At 47.3% G+C, this 19337-nt stretch overlaps 1 pseudogene; it reads right to left on the reverse strand.

The window, feature by feature from the left end:
• Positions 1–5620: 5620 nt before the first annotated feature.
• Positions 5621–5903, reverse strand: LOC102478735 (cytochrome c oxidase copper chaperone pseudogene; annotated as a pseudogene).
• Between the last annotated feature and the right edge of the window lie 13434 nt (positions 5904–19337).

Raw genomic sequence — 19337 nt, forward strand, 5'->3', positions numbered from 1 at the left:
AAATTCATGTTCAGTTTAGAGGCTGCTTGCTAAAAACATGTCTGGGAAACCAGTCTTTTCATCCCTGACCCTGGTCAGAAACAATGGGAAAGTGCTTGTTACTAGAAAGGAGGTGTTAAGCCTGGATTGTCTCCTATTTTGTTTAATTTTGCTGGAGGGTGTGAATGCTTGCTGAAGAGAGAGAGGACAAAAGCAGCCCTCATGGGGAGTGCTCATTGTAGTCCTGTCCCCACCTGTCCTTTCTTTCTGGATTTTGAGCATGTTTGTACCCACACTCGGTATTTTTCAAGCCACCAGGCCTAGTACTCAAACCACGCAGCTGGCCATGTGGGATCCAGCTGCTTTAACTACCATGCCACGGGCTGGCTCTCCCATGGTTTTTTTTTTTTTTTTTTTTTTAATTTAAAAAAACAAAAACACTAGATGATTCATTAGTTCAGGATAGCCTATTTTAGATTTCATGGATCAGTAAAATCTCCCAAGATGTGGGGCACTGTGACAGGGGTATTCATTTTTATCTTGTCAAATATGTTGGTTAAAACGAATCAAAGTACATTGTAACACACTGGCAGAAATGATCAGAAAATACTTTGAGAAAAAACAGCAAGACTCAAAAAGAGAGTCTTTCAAATTGTACATATTCAGCCTTTTAGAACATTCTTTATATCAGCACCCCCACTGACCTGCGGCCCGTGAGACACTAGACCAGCACTGGTCCTCACAGCAGCGCCGAAGGAGCGCCCAGTCAGTGTTTGTGTCAATGCCACATGGTATGACTGGATTACGTGGCTTATAGAAAAACGTTCTTTAGCCGGATCTGAAACTTCTGCCCAGAATCAATATACCATTAAAAATCCTGGAGGCAAATATAGCATAGCCAGTAATTTATGGATAGGTTTTTGGAAATAACCCCAGAGAAGGAATCCGAGCTGGAAACAACTTTTGTTACACCATGTGGAGTATGCAAGTTTAATCAGAGTCCTGGAAAGGGAACTGCACAATGTATATCTTAAAGATCCATTTGTAATGCATGAGTTAGTTCTGAGATCAGCTGAGAGAAATGTAGGAAATGAGAACTTAATTGAAACTGATCCAAGGAATCATGACCACGGCAAAGGAACCTTGAAGAGCCTTTCATGGCAAAAGTGTGTGGAGGGGTGGTAGGAACAATAGGCACACTTACCCAGAATGTATATCCTGCCACAGGGCAACTTCGCCTGAGGATGAGGAGGCAAGGAGAACCTGGCCAGTGGAGGGGTGTCCCACCTCCGGGGGAAGAGCTGGACAGCTGTGCCTTCTGTGGACTGCTCAGGCCACACCTGCTCCTAAGGCACAGTTCTGCCTCTCCATGGTCTAACACTGGGCTATCCCCGAACCTCTCCCCGTTTGTGATTGGCCTCTAACAAAGGAAGAAACAAGCCAGAGTTGACAAGTGATTTGTCCAAGCCCTCATTGCTAGGCAGGATCCAGACCTGCCCTTCCCCTGCTCTCATTCCATCCCAAAGCAGGTTGAAAGTCTCAAATCCAAAGGACAGAAATGGGCACTGACTATATGCAGCTGGACAGCCCATAGCCTGGAGTGAGAAGAAGGGAAAAGCTGGTTAAATTTGAAACCACTCAACAAATCCAGTCATCAGGACAAGCAGATGGCATAATGGCTATGTCAATGGCCTCCCATGTAGTCGACTGCAGTTCAAGTCCTGGACACTGTGGCTTAAACTCAAACCGGACGCATGTGCGTGCATGCCCAAGATCCTGAAAGGAGAATGGAGGAGAAGGGATTGTGGCATGGCCATCCCCCCAGAGGGTGATTTCTCGCTTTCTGTCTCTGTCTCTCTCTGTCTTTCTAGCAAGCGCATGCTCCCTATAGCAAAAAACAAAAACAAAAACAAAAACAAAACCTCCCCTCCTCCCCCCAAAAATCCAGTCATGTATATTCAAGAAATGGTATTTTGGCCCAGTTATTATGGTTGAAAATAGCTCAACAAAACTTGAGGCTTAGCCACATCACTGTGTAGATTGGTGTGTGTAATGATTTCCCTGAGCCAGCCACATTCATTCACCAGGGTGTTATTGGTCTTCTCGACATGTCCATCTGAATAAATTATGTTCCCGACACAATTTAGAAAAGCAAAACAAAGTAACCCTACTTGAAGCCCCTTCAGTAATGCTTGATTACAATAGCCTTCTACTCAATCTATTATATATTAAAATCTTACCTCCCTCCTTTTTAAAGAGGTTTTTGCCTTAGGATGTGTGCTCACTGGAGAGAGAGAGACAGAGACAGTGAGAGAGAAAGTGAGAAATCACCCACTGGGGGGATGGCTACGCCACAATCTCTTCTCCATTCTCCTCCTGCGATATTAGGAATGCATGCACGCACATGCGCCAGGTGTGATTTTCAAGCCACTGGGTCCGAGATTTGAACCACAGTCAGCCATGTGAGAGTCCAGCAATGTAACTGCTATGCCATCTGCTGTCCTCCAAATCTTACCCTTTTCAGGCCAATTTGAATCATATAATTTTCTTGCTTTAAAGTCCTTCGGTGCCTCTGCCTTGGCCATCAGACTACGCCCTGCTCAGCCTGGTTTTCAAGGCTGGCTGTAAATTATAGAGTGAGTCTCTTGCATCAGGAATTTTCTGTCTGTGCTTGCTGGGACCCATGGCCTCCTTGGAAAGGACTCATATGGCCGTGGGTGAGGGACTTTGCTGGCATAAGAGATCTGCAGAGGCAGTGCCGGACTCAGCCTGTGGGTTGCGGGTTTCCTGAGTGTGTTTTCAGTAGCTTGCTCACTGTTCCAGATGCCGTAGTGCCTGCCCTGCGGTGGGAAGACAATCTCCCAGGTGCTCGTGAACGCATGACTGCCAGCCTGTGGGCAGAATTATAAAGCAGGGATTGCCCTCAGCCCTTAGTTTGATAAAACCCTTACACAGAGGAAGTGCCTGTTGATATTTTCTTTTTAATGTGTCATTTTTCTTATCTTGCATGCAGATGGTCCAAAACATTTTAGCAAGTTCTTGAGCCCACGATGCCCCTTCCTCACTTACTTCTATAGGGGTGCTTCTATGAGAAAGGGAGGTAAAGGAATTTTAGCTTAAGCAAGCTGTAGGTTGGAAGTTATAACCTACCTAATTCCTTAATTAAGCTATCAATTAGGCTGTGTCTATGCCACCTGCTATGCCTGGGCCTAGTGCCATGTGAAAATGCCAGCTCCAACAAACCCAAGCTCCATTTAGTCAATTTCTAGTCATGGCCCGCCTGCCTTCCCCTGGGTTTCTCTTAAGGAACTTTTAAAGTCCACATTGATACAGTTGCTAATTCATTTGTCAGGCAGTTGGGGCTGCAGAAGGCTTGGAGCAGGCAGCAGGCTTCTTCTAGGCCTCTTGGGGGCTCTCATTTCCCACAGTGAGAACATCTGTGTTGATCATTTGCTCAGGGGCTGGTCACTTTCTTGCTTTCTAGGCCCTGAACTTCTCAGGGAACCACAGAAGGTATAGTGCTCCGAGGCAAAGACACAGGGAAGAAAGGAGGGCCCTCCAAGGGTAAGATCCTTCACAAATTTATCTTTGTAACCCAGGTAGGTGCACAGTGAGCATTTGTTGAATGAATGTATGAATGAAAACAAAAACAAAAATAAAAACAAAACCAAGAAGGAAAAAGCTACTGAACAGGAAACTCGGTGTCGCTGCCATATGTCTTAGTCGCTTTCTTGCCACTTCCACAGTGTAAGGCTCCTGTCTTAAACTCTCCAGAGGCCTGTCACAACCTCGGGTGATACCCTCCTGAGAAGGTGAAGAGTCTGTAGCTGGTCCCCCAGCTGCAGCGTGGCCTCCCTCAGGAGCTTGAGCCTGAACTAGAAGCTGTATCCTGAGACCTCCAACTCCACGTGCGTCTAACCTGCCCAGCTGTTGGTGTATCCCTGAGATGTGCGTCCCTCCTGCTTACCCGCTGTGAGCAGGGGGTGGTAGTGATTCCAGCAGGAGGCCTGCCAAAGAGTTTCCCAAAGAACTGGGACTTCCAGAAAGCAGACATGGCCTCTAGCCTTGCTCTGTGCTTCATCTTAGGCGAATGTTCTTTATCCAGAGAGGTTAACATCTAAACTCAGAGGAAGCGTGAGCCTCGCACCCCGGTGACCACCACACACACTAAGTGAATGAAGAGGGGTGGGTGTCTGGGAAGCCACTATACTTCCTATCCCTGCTGAGAAGTATCCAACTTCTCTTGGTTTAGAAACTAAGCAGGGATCCATATACATTCAGCTTATATTTTTTTCCCTGGGTCATTTGAGGCAAAGAATCAATGTGCTGGATTCCCTTTCCTCTTCTCTCCCTCCCTCCCTGTCTTCCATCCAGGGTTGCGTGAGCCTTTGCTTGTGTTAGGCACTGGAAATACAGCACAGAACAGACAGGTGAGGCCGCACCTCAAGGAGCTTACATTCCAGTGGGAAGGCAAACAAGGCAAACGGCGGCGCTGTGTGCTGGGGGGGAGGAAGTAAAGCCTGGAGGAGGGATGGAGAATGTCAGGGGGAGGGTTGTGATTTTTTTTTTTTTCTTTTGGAGAGGTTTTTGTTATAGGGTGCATACACTTGCCAGAAAGACAGAGAGAGAGAGACAGAATGCGAGAAATCACCCCCCGGGGGGATGGCCATGCCGCAATCCCTTCCCCTCCATTCTCCTCTCAGGATCTTGGGCACGTACGCACATGCACCCGGTGTGAGTTTAAGCTACAGGGGCCAGGACTTGAACCGCAGTCAACTACATGGGAGTCCAGCGACACAGCCATTACGCCAACTGCTGGTCTCGGGAGGGTTATGATTTTTAATTAAGGTGGTCAGTGAAGACCTCCCTGAAAATTTTACCTTTGACTATAGACAAAGGAGTTGAGGAGCAAACTTTGAAGAGTCACTCAAGCAGAAGGAATACAGAGGCACCTGTTTGGAGGCAGGAGCAGCCCTGGCATACTGGAGGAAGAATAGAACGGCCAGCGAAACAAGGCCTGGAGTGCAGAGGGCACAGGAACCAGGTGAGAGTAGAGTGTTGTTTTTTTTTTTTCTTGAATAAGTATATTTTATCTTTTTTAAAAAACAAATTATACTGGGGTCAGCAGGTGATGCAGTAGTTAAGGTACTAGACTCCCACATGGCCAACCATGGTTCGACTCCCAGACCTGGTGGCTTGCTTTCTCACTTTCCCTTTCTCTCTGTGTGTGTTTTGCTCTGGTCAAATGAATAATAATAAACAAAATAAAATATTTGGATAAATAATACTTTTCTATTTATTAAAACTCATCAAGAGGACCAGCAGTTAGTGTAATGGCTGTCGCTGGACTCCCATGTAGTCGACTGCAGTTCGAGTCTCGAACCCAGTGGCTTAAACTCATGCTGGGCGCGTGTGTGTACGTGCCCAAGATCCCAAGAGGAGAATGGAGGAGAAGGGATTATGGCGTAGCCATCCCCCTGGGGGGTGATTTCTCGCTTTCTGTCTCTCTGTCTCTCTGTCTTTCTGGCGAGCGCATGCGTCCTATAGCAAAAACCTCTCCAAAAAAAAAAAAAAAATCAGAAACTCCCCAAAGTAATTAAATCTTCATTCTTTAGGAATTATTCGCTCACAGATCACCATTTCACATCCTAAATCCCAGGGCTCTCATGCACTCCTTGTAGGCCTCATTTAATGTCCACCACGCTCTTCTTTTTTCTCAGTGATGCATGCGTCGCGTGCCCTCTTGGTCTGTGGGCAGGCGCAGCAGGGCTTCAGCGGCTTCTTCTCCTGTGACTCAGATGGGGCAGAGCTTGTGGCTGCCAGACCTGGCCCCTTTCACACTGGAAGCACCTCAAGTGAAGACACGCTAAATTCTCCCAGCCCTTGCAAATACCGATTCGTCTGCAGTCACTTCCGACAATCATTCCCGAGAGCAGAGTTCTGATGCAGGGGCCAGACCTCTAGATCACGAGGTCGTGAGGGGGACTTGACTGTCACTTGAAAAACAAGGGAGACCACCAGAAGGTGTTGAGCAAAACATTGCTTCCTGTTTTAACACAATTCACCTGGCCACAGTCGCGTTGCCCTCAGTTTTCATATCATTCACCTGGCTGCAATTGGTGTGACCTGGTTTAACATAATTCACCTACCTGGCCACAGTGGAGAGGAGGATGAAGATGGATGAGGCCCACAGCGGGCTTAGCCACTTGGCCAGCAAGGAACGGGGCTGTGAGAACTTGGACAGAGTACAGGGCAGGGGTGGCATGTGGAAGGTGAGAGGAGAGGAGATAGGGGTGACTCCTCTTGTTTGGTTTTGGAGGTTTTCTGGCTGAACAACCTGAAAGATAGTGTGCTGTTTTCTGGGACGGGGAAGATGAGGGAGCAGAGGAACCGCTGGGAGCTCAGCCTGGGACGCGTGCAACTCGGAAGATAGGTAACGGGAATAGCCTACCTTACTAAGCTCTTATATGAGGGGATCTCATGGGAAAATGGGACTAAAGTATGAGTTTATTTGGGGGCAAAAATTTTAAATCCATGAAATCCAGGGGTTTTTTGTTTTGTTTTAAGAGAGGTTTTTGCTATAGGGTACATGTGCTCACCAGAGAGACAGAAAATATGAAATCACAAAGAGGGGATGGCCACGCCACCAGTCCCTTCTCCTCCATTCTCTTGGGATTTGGGACACACACACACACACACACACCTGGTGTGTGATTTAAGCCACTGGGTCTGAGACTTGAACCATAGTCGACTACTTGGGAGTCCAGTGACACCTTTTGCTGGTCCCCAAATCCAGTTTTATTTATAATATTTTCCATGAACATTTTTGGAAACCCTGCATATGCCAGGCACCTCATGAAGCCTTTACATTTCTTCTTCATGACCGCCACGCTGTCTTCTCTGAGAGAAGAACATTGGTACTGTGCCCCTTCCCAGCCATTACCAGATCTCACACAACAAAAGCTAAATCTTGCCATTTGATTTCTCTATCTGCACCATTTCCTGGTGGGTACTGGCTCCTTGTGCTGTTAATGAAGATGTGAGTTTTCTCCTTCCTTCTCCGGAACAGGAGGGATTACCAGCTTTGTTCTGCTCTCGAAGCCCCACGGATGCCCATGAGCACTTGAGTGAGTTGTGAGCAGGTGCGTGGAAATTGCGGTTCCCGCCTCGGGCCTGGGCTGACACGCTTCTCACCGGGGAGTACAGAAGCCAAGGAAGGAGGTCTCTAGGTTACCCAGGGCTGGGTCACGTTCCCCTGTCAGGTTCACCACAGAGGAGAAAGCTGAGCTTGGTGAGCCAGGAGAATGCAAGTGTCCGAGGTTAGCTGCCAAGCAACTCCTGGGCCTCATCACTAGAAGCTTCTACAGTAGAAAGACAGGAGCCAGCTACTCGGTGAGTGAGTGAAGGGGCGGCTCTGGGCTAAGATCAGGTGTGCTGCGTGTTCCTCACATGAGTCCTGCTGGCTGGAAAGTCTAAGACTTTCTGTGTGTGCTGAGAAAAAGAGAAGCAGGAGTTTCCATCCCACAGCACTTAAGTGCGCTAGTTATCTACTGCCGAGTAGCAAATCGCCCCAAACTCAGTGGCTTAAACAGCCATTCTCTTGCAGTTTGGGAGCGGCCTGGTTGAGTGATCCAAGACTTCTTTACTTACATGTCTGGTGCTGGGTTTGGGGGAAGGGGTTGGAGCTGCAGGGGTCCTCAGGCATTTTTCCAGGTGTGTGTGGTCTCTGCTCATAGGCTTCCCAGCAGCGTATCTTCAGGTTAGTGACACTTCTTACCTGGTGGCTCAGGGTTCTAAGGCTATGGAGCCTCTCCTCCGAGAGAGAGACAACTAGGAACAAATTGTATCCCTTTCCCTAAACTAGCTTGGGAAGTGGGCAGGCCTCTCTTCACAATCTGCTGATTAGAAGCAAGTGCCCACAGCTGGCCTTTACTGAAGGGGTGGGAAATTAGACTCAATCTTTTCCTGGGAGACATATCAACCTGCTGACATGTGTTGTACCCCACGGAAATCTATGACATAGTCTAGGGACCTACTAATTATGCCCCGCCAGTGGGAAGTCTCTTGATGCCTGTAACGTTGGGCAATTCACGTTGGATGTGTGGAAGCACGGTGTGGTGTGCAGACAGACAGCTGGTCACCGGGGAAACTTCTGTTTTCTCTGTGACTTGGGATAGTATCAGAGTAGACTATAAAGCAGTAAACCCACCGGGATACAGAATAGTGTTAGGAAGGGAGAAAACAGTATGGAGATGGAGCAGTCGGCAAGAAAATGAAGTTTTGGGTTGCCTGTCATTTTGGATGCAAGAGCAGAGAACAGGTCTTTGAAAGGCGATGCAGTTTACTTGATTGGCTGGAGTAGCTAACACACACAGTAGGTCCCAAACTGCATAGCCAGACCTTGCATTCCACTGCCCTCCGTGTGAATGGCCCTTTGGGGTTCCTTGTGCAGAAATTGGACTAGAGCTAATTGTTTTGTTAAAGGGAAATCTCGAGGCCTGGTGAATGCAAATGTCCTTCTAAGTGGTATTCGAAAGCCTCCCGTAAGGAAATTGCACCAGTGGATATTTGCCTGATGCCAACTAATTAGGAAAACTTGTTCTGGAGACCAGCCTGAATGCACCCAGGGAAGGAAAGACAGTGTCACCGTAGCTAGCACGCTGGCATTCTCCAGTATAACTCCCAGTCTCCTTACACTTGATTGAGCTTTTATCCTGAGCGCAGACTCTGCTGAAGGCGGCTGTGGCCCAGTGTGCCCGGCAATTGCCAGAATGTAGTGTCACTAACAGCCGGGGTTCTCTGTGCTGCAGCTGGGCAATCACAGAGCAACATGAGCTTCACTGGAAGCGAGCCTCTCGCTGTTTGGTGTGCTTGAGTGAGGGGCTGTGTATCACCTTTTCAGGGCATGGGCTGACAAAGCCTCCCTGACACAGGGCTTTCCATTTTGGGTTCCTGCAACACCAACCTCCTCCTACCAAGCTGGGCACATTCCCATGAGATCAGATGCCAGGCCAGGCACTTAGTGTGCAACTAGTGATATTTAGCTTGACAATTATTGCAGATGTTGTATAAAAATAAATGATAAATAGGGGCTTGCAGGTGACATGGTGGCTAGGGTGCTGGACTCACACATGGCTGGCCACAGTTTGCGTCCCAGACCAGGAGGCTTACTTTCTCACTCCCCAGAACCCTCTCTCTCTTGGTGAGTGCACATGCCCTGTAGCAAATTTAAAAATAATAAAATTAAATGATTTAAAAATAATAAATTATGGGTACCAGCAGGTAGCATGGTGGTTAAAGGTACTGGACTCCCACATGGCCAACCACAGTTCGAGTCCCAGACCTGGCAACTTGCTTTCTCACTTTCTCTTTCTCTTCTCCTCTTCTTCTCTCTTGTCAAATTAAAAAATAAATTGTGATTAAACAAAAGGGAGAGAAAGTGATAAATAACTTTTAAAAATTAGAAAGCTGAGCTCAATAAAGGTAAATAAAGTTTGGTTTTGGTTTTTTTAAAGGCAGAATTTCTCAGTCTTTAGTATGCCATCTTGCGTTGTGCATGTCCAAAAGGTTACGTAGCCTTTTTCTCACCTTATTTGACCTTGGGGCCGTTTCTCATGATCATCCTGTGAAGAATATCCCAGTGACAACTTTGGGATGTGCTGTCCTAGACCAGATCTGCTCAGGATGTGGCCTGGGAACTGGGACCAGTCAGGAGACCGCTCATTGCCAGTAAGGATAGAAATGATGAGTAAGCACTAAGAAACCTCCACAGTGATTTCACAGAGTCATTTTTAAAAAAGATTTATTTATTTTTTTATTATTATTTTTTAGTTTTGATCAGAGAAATAAAGAGAGAAAGTAAGGAAGCAAGCTGCCAGGTCTAGGACTCAAGCCTTAGTAGGCCATGTGTGAGTCCAGCACCTTAACCTCCATGCCACCTGCTAGCCTCACATTGAGTAATTCTCATATCCTTTGAACCTAATCCTAAGGTAATAGGGGTTATATTTCCTTGTTTTCTTAATTTCATTTTCCTAGAAGTTAATTTTTAGAGTACGTTACAAAAAAATACATAGCGCTAACACCTGGAAAAAATTAAGCTTATTTATTCAATAAGTGAGAGAGACAGAGAGACAGCATCCCCAACAGGTTCACCCCAGCCTCAGTGAGCCCAGATCATGGACACATGTGAGCCCAACTCACTCAGGGAGGTCCCCAGACATGAACGCCCCCATGCGGGTCATGTTCGCAGAGCATCACGTTTGATCCGTATGTCTTGGACCTGCCCCAGCACATGGCAAAATTTAAGCATATGTTCTCCCCTTCATAATTTGAGGGTGTTTCTACCCATATCAACCCTCTGATCAGATCTTTCTAGAATCAGGCCCAGAGCAAAAGGTTATTCCAGACCCTAGTTCCAGCATCCTCAACCCTCCATAGCCATCCTTGCCTTTTGTCTTAGCCTAGTGTGAGTGAGGACGCTCAGAACCCTGCATCTCACAGAGGCCATTTCCTGCCCGACCCAGAAGGAGGACTAGAGCTCAGGGCCCATCTCTAGAAAGAGGGGGAGAAGGAAGGTGCTGACTAACTTTGGCACATGCCATGTGCAACTCTGCTCACGTGCGGCCTCTCCTCACCCGTGCGTGGCAGACAGCTCTTTGAAAACTTTGGAAAGTGTGACATACTTTCAGGGATGGTGGCTGCCCACAAAGGAATGAGGCATGGGAGGATTTGAGCAGATTGTTTTAAATAATACTCAGCCTTTGTTCTCCCTGGTCACATGGCTTTCTTTGCCTCCTCTCTGAAGTGTTCTCCAATAGAGGGCTTTGGTCTTTTAAAAACAGTGTTTTATGTAACAATGGTAATTACTTTAATTGGAGTTCTTTAAAGGTAGATCCTTCTCGCCCACCTCCTCATGAGATGTGAATCATGTTCTGATCTATCGCGTTACTCTAAATCAATGTGGCATTATTTCCTCGTTATAGCTATTAATGGCATTGTAGGAGGGGGAGTCCAAAAACTTCCAAACTTTGCTATTTCTTTTAGCCTAGACTAATTACAAGTAATTTTTCTTTGTTTCTAGGTAATAGTAGATAATCAGTTTTATGTACAGAAAGAAATGCACATGTGTGTGTGTCCCCACTGAGGCCTTCCCACAGTAGAACTCGGGCAACCCCACCAGGCACAGTTCGTCACAGAAGCCTGTCCTGCCCCTCACCCCCAAGCAGAATCTACTTTGCTCTTACATATCTGGGGGCCTCGGTCTGCTATTAAATGACAGTAGTCAGCCCTACATAGCTTTCATCCCAAATTACCACGTTCTTTGGAATAATTACTGTTTGAGCTGATTGACACATTTGAGAGAAGTAGGCAAAATACTGTAACCTCCTTCTGAATAGGGCAAGTGAGGGACAAAGGAGTCGCTGGAAGGAGACACCCAGTCATGGGGCAAGAGTTGCTCAGAGCCGCCCCCCAGGGACACAGGGGACACATATGGACACACTTCGGGATTCTGAGAGTCTTTCATGCCAAGTTGCCATCTCCTGGTGAGGGTCAGGTAAACTTGCTTGGAATGTGTGGTCATGGATATCTAGAAAAGTGGCAAGTTGGGAACTGTTCAACTTTGATTGACACATTTGAGAGAAGTAGGCAAAATACTGTAACCTCCTTCTGAATAGGGCAAGTGAGGGACAAAGGAGTCGCTGGAAGGAGACACCCAGTCATGGGGCAAGAGTTGCTCAGAGCCGCCCCCAGGGACACAGGGGACACATATGGACACACTTCGGGATTCTGAGAGTCTTTCATGCCAAGTTGCCATCTCCTGGTGAGGGTCAGGTAAACTTGCTTGGAATGTGTGGTCATGGATATCTAGAAAAGTGGCAAGTTGGGAACTGTTCAACTTTGAAATGCCTTCCGGAGTGTGAAGAGCAAAAACAAGTCATTTGTATTCTGCTCTCAGAAAGGCACGCATTCCTGTCTTTTCTTTGCCCCTTAGTCATATTTTGGGAAGAAAATAAAAATCTTTACCCCATAATTTCTGTCTTATCTAACTTCCATCCATCTGTCCATCATCCATCCATCCATCCATCACCTCTCTCTCCTCATCATCCTGTGCATCCATCTGTCCGTCCATCCACCTTATGCCTAGATCTCTGTCCACTTATCCATTCATTTTCTACTCCCATCTTATCTGTCATTTTATTCATCCATAGCCTATGGGCCCAGGCTCACCTTTCTGTGACTTCCAATTAAGCCATGCTTCACTTTTCTGTGAGTTCCCCAGCTGCTTATTCATCTTGTGAATTGTCCCTCTTGGGCCACATCCTGTGGGAACCCATCCTGGTGTCTGTGGTGGAGCCAAGTCTCTGCCCTTGTGCTAGTGGTAGCACTCAGTAATACGTTTCAAGGACAGGGCAGGCTTCCCTGAAACACCCACTGTCACTGGCTTACAAGCCAGTCAATGTGGCTTCCATTAGAGCCACGAGGTAGATCTGTCCTGGGTCCTCTCCCATCCTCGGCCTTCCCTGGGAGGGCTTCGTATGTGCCCTGTCTCAGGGTCAGGGCTACCATCTGTCCAGTTGCAGATCTCCTTCCCTAACCCCTACCTCCTCTCTCAGGGCTTCCCTTTCCCCAGGATGACTTTTCACAGAAAGGACTACTGTGTTCCAAGGGTGCCTACCATGAGCCTCATGAATGCTGGTTTGCCTCTGGACCCTGGCAAGGCTGGTCCATCAGAGCGAAATTGTCTAATGTTAGCACTTGTGGGGATTTCGGCCTTGGAAAGCAGCCAGCTTAGGGCCATGGCCTTCCTGAGACTGAGACCACAGGCCTGGCTGGGCTCCCCTTTCTGAACTTCCTTCATGAACAAGGAGAAGAGGGTTCCCTCCTTGCCTTCAGCTGGGATTCTCCAGCCAGCCCTGGCCTCCAGCGGCCTGTGCGTGTTTAAGGAACACATACCCCATGCCATGGGGATGTCAGAGGTTGGGGACAGCCCCTGCTCACCCATTTCTTAGCCCCTGCCCACCAGTGAATTTGCTTTCAGAAGTAGTTCTAATTCTGCCATTTCCTCTGCACATAGTAAGTAGCTTCTCAGTCTAAACCATCCACATTCAGAACAATGCTTCCAAACAAGGATAGTAATGATTATTTGCCTTTTATTTAGCAATCAAAGCTCATATAAATGTTCTTCCCAAAACACAAGTCAGTCTTATTGCTAGATAAACACTGCTTGCAGGTTTTAAGTGATTTTAAAAAGCTATGAAACCAAACCAAACCTCAGAACCTTAGGGCCTGGGATGCTGTTTGGACATGTGTCTCCCCTGACTACCTCTGTCTGCCCTTCCTCCCTACCTCTGTCATCTCACAGCTAGTGTTGCTGCCACAGCTACGGGGAAAACATCCACACGGGGCCCTGTGGTTTACTTCGGGAACTGTCTGGTCTGCCCAGCCTGGCTGTTCTCCCCTCTGTATCCATTCATTCCTGCCCCCTCGGCTGGAGGTGTGGAAGGGGCACCGCCCATGCAGAGTGAGCCGGGAGGCAGTCGCTGCCAGGACCCCCTTTCCTCAGAGGTGATCAGTCCCGCAGAAGGCTTCCCTTTCTCAGTTCCTGACTCGTGTGTGCTTGTTAAGGAGAAGTATGGGGCAAAGGTCATTTTGGTGGCAAAATGGTCTTTGTTTGATGGGTCTGCCCAGGGATTGCTAAATGATCCAAGGCAGTGAGCCTCAACCTGGGGTCCCCAGGGACACCTGCAATGTGGGGAGACACTGGTTGTCATGACTGGGGCCAGGGTGCTGCTGATAAGCAGTGGGAAGAAGCCAGGGACGCTGCTAAATGCCCTGTAGAGCCCAGGACAGCCGCCATCACTGAGAATTACTCCATTCTACATTTTCTAATTCAAGGTCCCGGAAGGTCTTTGCAAACTCTAGATTTTTTATTGATAGAGATGAAAATAATTTCTGTCTGGTAGAAAAGATAACCCCAAAGGTTACAGTTTATTACTCTGTAGGACATAAACCAGGTTTGTATTATTTGGTATTAACCTAGCACTTTGATTCTAGCAGTCCTTTATTAAATTGCTCCAAAGTCTAATGTTTCTCAAATGCTCTTGGAATCATCTTACTGTTTCTGCCTTAATTCATGAATGGAATGAAATATTTGACAGATGCTCATTTCAATGCTGTAATAGTTAGCTCCTGCTCTGTAACAAATTACCCTCCACATGGGGCCAGCAGGTGGTGTGGTGGTTAAGGCTCTGGATCCCACATGACTGATACTGTGGTTCGAGTCCCAGATCTGGTGGCTTGAAAAACATGTCAGGTACATATGCATGTGTGCCCCAAATCCAGAGAAGATTGGAGGAGAAGGGACTGTCGTGTAGCCATTCCCCTTGGGGGGGTGATTTCTCACTTTCCCTCTCTCTCTCTCTCTCTCTCTCTCCAGCTAGTGCATGTACTCTATGGCAAAAAACAAGTAAGTATCACCCCAAAACTTAGTGGCAAAAAGCAACACACAGTTTCTGTGGGTGAGTGACTCAGGGGTACAATTGATGCTTGAACAACATAGAGGTGCCAACACCACATGCAGTTGAAAATCCATGCATAACATTTGACTCCCTAAAAACTTACCTGCTAGTAGCCTACTGTTCAGTGGGAGCTTTATCAATAATGTAAACAGTCAATGAACACAAAATTTGTATGTTATATGTATTACATGCTATCTTCCTAGCCAAAAAAGAAAAGTGTTACTAAGAGAATCATAAGAAAGAGAAAATAACACTTACAATATTTACTGACAAAAGCCTGTGTATACATAAGTAGATCAAACAGTTCAAACCGATGGTGTTCGAGGGTCAGTTGTCTAGCTTCGGTTCTCCCACGGGGTTCAAAGAGTCAGCCAGGGCTGTAGCTGCCTGACTCAGGCTGGAGGATCTGCTTCCTCTCGTCTCATTTACGTGACCGATGAGCAGGACTCGCTGTGGAGGGAGGCCTCAATTCTTTGCCACATAGCTCTCTCCATGGTCCTGCGAGAGTGTCCTCAGGGGGCATGAAAGATGGCTCTCGCAGAGGGATCCTGGCAAGAATAAAGAGCGGGCACAGTGCCTTCAAGGCCGAGCTCTAGAAGAGACACACTGGAGTGCCCCTTTATCTGTGGTTTTAGTTACCCACGGCTCATCGCAGTCTGGAAATGCTCAGCTTGGCATAGCGTGGTGACTCAGGTTTGCCTGAAATAGATGATTTCTCTTCTCTTTAAACAAAGTTTATTTTATTTCTTGAGGAAGAGGGAGGGAGGAAGGGAAAAAAGAGAATCAGGATAAAGATGTAAGAATTCTGGTCTCCTGGGGCTGGAATGCACTGGCCTACCTCCTGCAGAATGTGCCGGCCAGGGCTGGGACCAACCAGAAGACATCTAGACAAAGACACGAAGGAAACCAGGGCCTCAGCTCTCTCTCACATAAATGAAAGAAAGAAGTAAAGTTTTTTTTTTTTTTTTTTAAAGGAACACCTGGGCCTGGCAGGTGGTGTGGTGGTGAAGGGTACTGGATTCCCACCTGGCTGACTGCGGCTTGAGCAAGTCCAGCTTGCTTTCTCACTATCTTCTCCCCTCCCCTCACCACACACACACACACGCTGTCCCCCTTTGGTTAAAATGAAGTAAAATAGTTCAATAAAATAATTCTTAAAAAAAAAAAAAGGAGCACCTGAACTGAGTCACTGGGATTTCCACAAAGTCTTTGGGAACCAGGAACTCTAAAGAGTTTGTGTCTCCCAGAGTCCTATTGGAAGTGGGCACAAGAGACTTGAACGTCATGAAACTTATCTGGGAACATTCATAACGCGAGCAAGGACTCTTTCTCAGGAGCCCCCTGCCCACTTTCCCTGTAAACCCTTCCCCCACGCCCTTCTCATGCATTTCTTTTCTCCCTCTCTTTTCTCCTGGAGGAGATGGTGTGAGTGTGATTGGCTTCTCAGGTCTACGTTTGTCTTCTTGTCTTACTCAAACATCACAACTCTTAAACTTTGGCCAAGAATAGACTCCACTAAGGTGGGGGAGCCTTGACCAATGCATGTGGTTAGTGGGGGTTCAGGGTCATTCGTGTCAATGAGCACGCGTTACTGTCCTACAGAGCCTCATCACGCCACCTGCCCCACTGGGGGGCTATTCCACTTCATTACTTCAGAGCCTTAGGAAGCAGATTCACTGACGAGACAAGCGGAAAGGTCACATGATTCTCTCAAGGTCACGTGGCTGTGACAGAGCCAACATTGGAAAACAAGCCTATCTCTGAAGCATGATATACCCCCACATCGAACCACAGGTTATCCAAAGGTGGTGCTCAGTGTTTGATGAATGAATGGATTCCTCCTCAGCCATGTGCCCAGGTGTCCTGGTGAAACCACAAGGGCTGCCGTGTAGGTGAGTGCTTGCCCCTGTGTCCGAGGGCACCTAAAGCGAACAAGGGCCGCCAGGAGGCTCAGCTCCGTTCCCATCTGCTCGTGAGTAGTCTGCAACACCCAGGACGTGGCTGCTGCCTCTGTAGCTGCTGCTCTTCTCTCCACTGCAGCCTTTTGGGGTCCCTGTCCTCACACATCTTTCTGCTTCTTCCTGTCCACAAAAGGGAGCAGCCCTTGCAGCCCCAGTCTCCAAAAGCAGCAATGGCTGGAGAAGAGCCAGCAGAGTGGGGTTTGTTCATCTACTTTGCTCCTGCCACGATGGCTGGAAGCATGCCAGCCTGCTTATCTGTGGCCAATCAATCTGTGAAAGTTTTGCTGCTATTGTAAGGAGCAGGCCTGAGCTTCAGAGATAAAAGCTGAGCTTCAGAGCTAGATCATAACTGGCCGTGACTTTTGGCAGGTGATTTAACCTCCCCAAGACTCCATGTCCTCAACAATAAAATGGGGGTGACAGTGTGAACTTCATAGCAGTATTGTAAGGGTTAAGTATAAAGCAACTAGTGTTGGGCCAGCCAGGTGGTGTGGTTAAGGCAGTTGGGTCCCCCATAGTTAACTGCCTGGTGGTTTGAGTCCTAGGCCTGATGTTTGAAAAACACGCCAGGTATGTGTGCATATGTACCCAAAATCCCAAGAGGAGAGTGGAGAGAAGGGATTGTGGTGTGGCCATCTCACTCAGGGAGTATTTTCTCACTTTCCCTCTCTTCTCTCTGATGAGTACACATGGTCTAGAGTAAATTAAAACAAAACAAAAAAACAAAAAACAAGCTATCTGGTATCATGTTGGGCATAGCAAGATATAAATATCGAAAGAAAGTTTTTTTATTTGGGAAAAAATGGGATTTATGGGTATGATAACAGTTTGTCTGTTAGCTTGATGTATAAAAAGATATTGCAGTGGGCCAGCAGGTGGTGTGGAGGCTTAGGTTACTGGATCCCACGCAGCCGACTGCATGGCCTGAGTCTTGGACCCGGTTGCTTGAGAATTATGCCAAGCACATGTGCATTAGTTCCTCAATCCCAAGAGGAGAATAGAGAAGGAGGGATTGCCTCATGGCATTCCCTCTGGGTGATTTCTCACCTTCTCTCTCTCTCTTTCCAGTAAGTGAACACACTTGGTGGCAAAACTAAAAAAAAAAAAAAAAGATATTGCAAGACCCTCATCTCCCCAACTTCGATGCCTTTCGCTACGAAGAACAAGGAGCCTGCCTGCTATTTGTCCTCAGGCCTGTGGCTTGCATGATCCCTGTGGCTAATTCGAACTCAGGTAAACTTGGAGTTTTTCTGACACAATATCCTCATGATTTAGAAGCAGCCACAGATGCAATTATTATTTTTTGAATGGCAATGTTTAATGTATTATCTTTGTACTGCAGTTTCTTTATCTGGAAGGGGTCCATGCCCTCCAAGGGCCCATCTGATATAACAGCCCATGGTTCCAAGTCTTCTCTTTTACTCCTGAATTGTGTATGCCTCCCTCACCCAGCATGGCACTGGCACATAATAAGTGCTCTGGAAACCCAGCATGAGTCGCTGGTAGGTTCCTTTCCCATTCTTCCTTATTTTTGTTGTGTCCCTTCTCAATCTACCTGCTGCTGATATGGAAGCAGAAATTCCCACATTCAGGTTCTGTCTTGTGGAGAAGCTTCAGTGACCCCTCTGTTTGACCAGACTCCTTCAAGTCCTGGTGTGCATGCTTTTTTTTTTTTTTCTTTCTCTCAGCTCTGATAAAATGTGTGTTTGGGTACCTGGTTAGAAAGGTACACTAGCAGATGAAAAGGGGACGAGTAAAAGAAAACTCCCCCCAAAACACAAACTCGACTGTAAAGCTATTGCAAATTATTTCAGACACATGGCCTCGCCCGAGACAGCCTGTGATTCCAGGATCACGTCAGGGTCCAGCTGCAGGAGTGAGTCCTAGTGATTCTGTGCAATGTCAAGGGCCTCTTTGCAGTTCTTTACAGTCCTTGCCTGGAGGTCTGCAGGGAAAAGAATGTGGGTCTTTGCAGCCAGTTCTCAATAGGGAAGTCAGCTTTCTGAGCCTGACTTGCTCCATATAACATGGCTGCATGCAGAGCCAGGACAAGTGGGTGTCTCTCCCTGAAGCACTGTGTTCATGACTGAAAGTGAACTTAGCACTAAGAGCACAGTGTGTGAACTTGGCACTTCCCTGGAATGGACGGCTGTCCCCCCACCGCCCTTGTTCTCAGAGCAGTATCCACAAGCCAGTGAGTCCTTCAGTGAGGTTATTTGTTTTAGCAATAAATGGCATTGATTTTGCATTATAGCACATCCTCCTGGTTCAGGGCATGGGAGCTGCTGCTGACCTCATTCTGGGCAACTGGAATCTGGGTGCCTGGCAGGCAGCTGCTAGTCCAGAATGGTCTGTGTGTCTTGCCTCTAAGGGACTGTTGCTCTATGGCCTTCCAGATGCTGTGATGTCTCAGCAGCAGTTTTTGGTTTTTATTTATTCATGTGTGTGTTCTCGGAGCTGCGTGTCATTGCCAAAGGGTTTATGGCCTCTTAAAGTTTCTGAGCCTCTGCTTTATGGCTACTGTTTGTTGAAGAGAAGTACTGTTTTGGGAAATGATTGGTTTGCCTTCTGACAAGATGATGGATGAAGGATTAGAGCTTCCTCTTTCACTTAGAGCTTTCGCATGACCTGAGTGTCCACTTTTTGGTGCCACTAGCTCTCCTGGGTGTTCACAGATCACGCGCTCCTGCATGCTTTCTGCAGGATCCACTCTGTGACATCCTCAGTGCTAGGCTTGTGCTACATGCGTGTGATCCACCATGTTGAATCCAGCAGATCACAAGTGCCTCTGAAAACTACTCAGCAGTGATGCAGTTTGAATACAGAGAGATGCATCCTTCCAGTTAAGATGCGAGTATTCTCCAGCACAGCCTTGGGA

Source organism: Tupaia chinensis, unplaced genomic scaffold, assembly GCF_000334495.1.
Source record: "Tupaia chinensis unplaced genomic scaffold, TupChi_1.0 Scaffold000275_1, whole genome shotgun sequence".
NCBI lineage: Eukaryota > Metazoa > Chordata > Mammalia > Scandentia > Tupaiidae > Tupaia > Tupaia belangeri.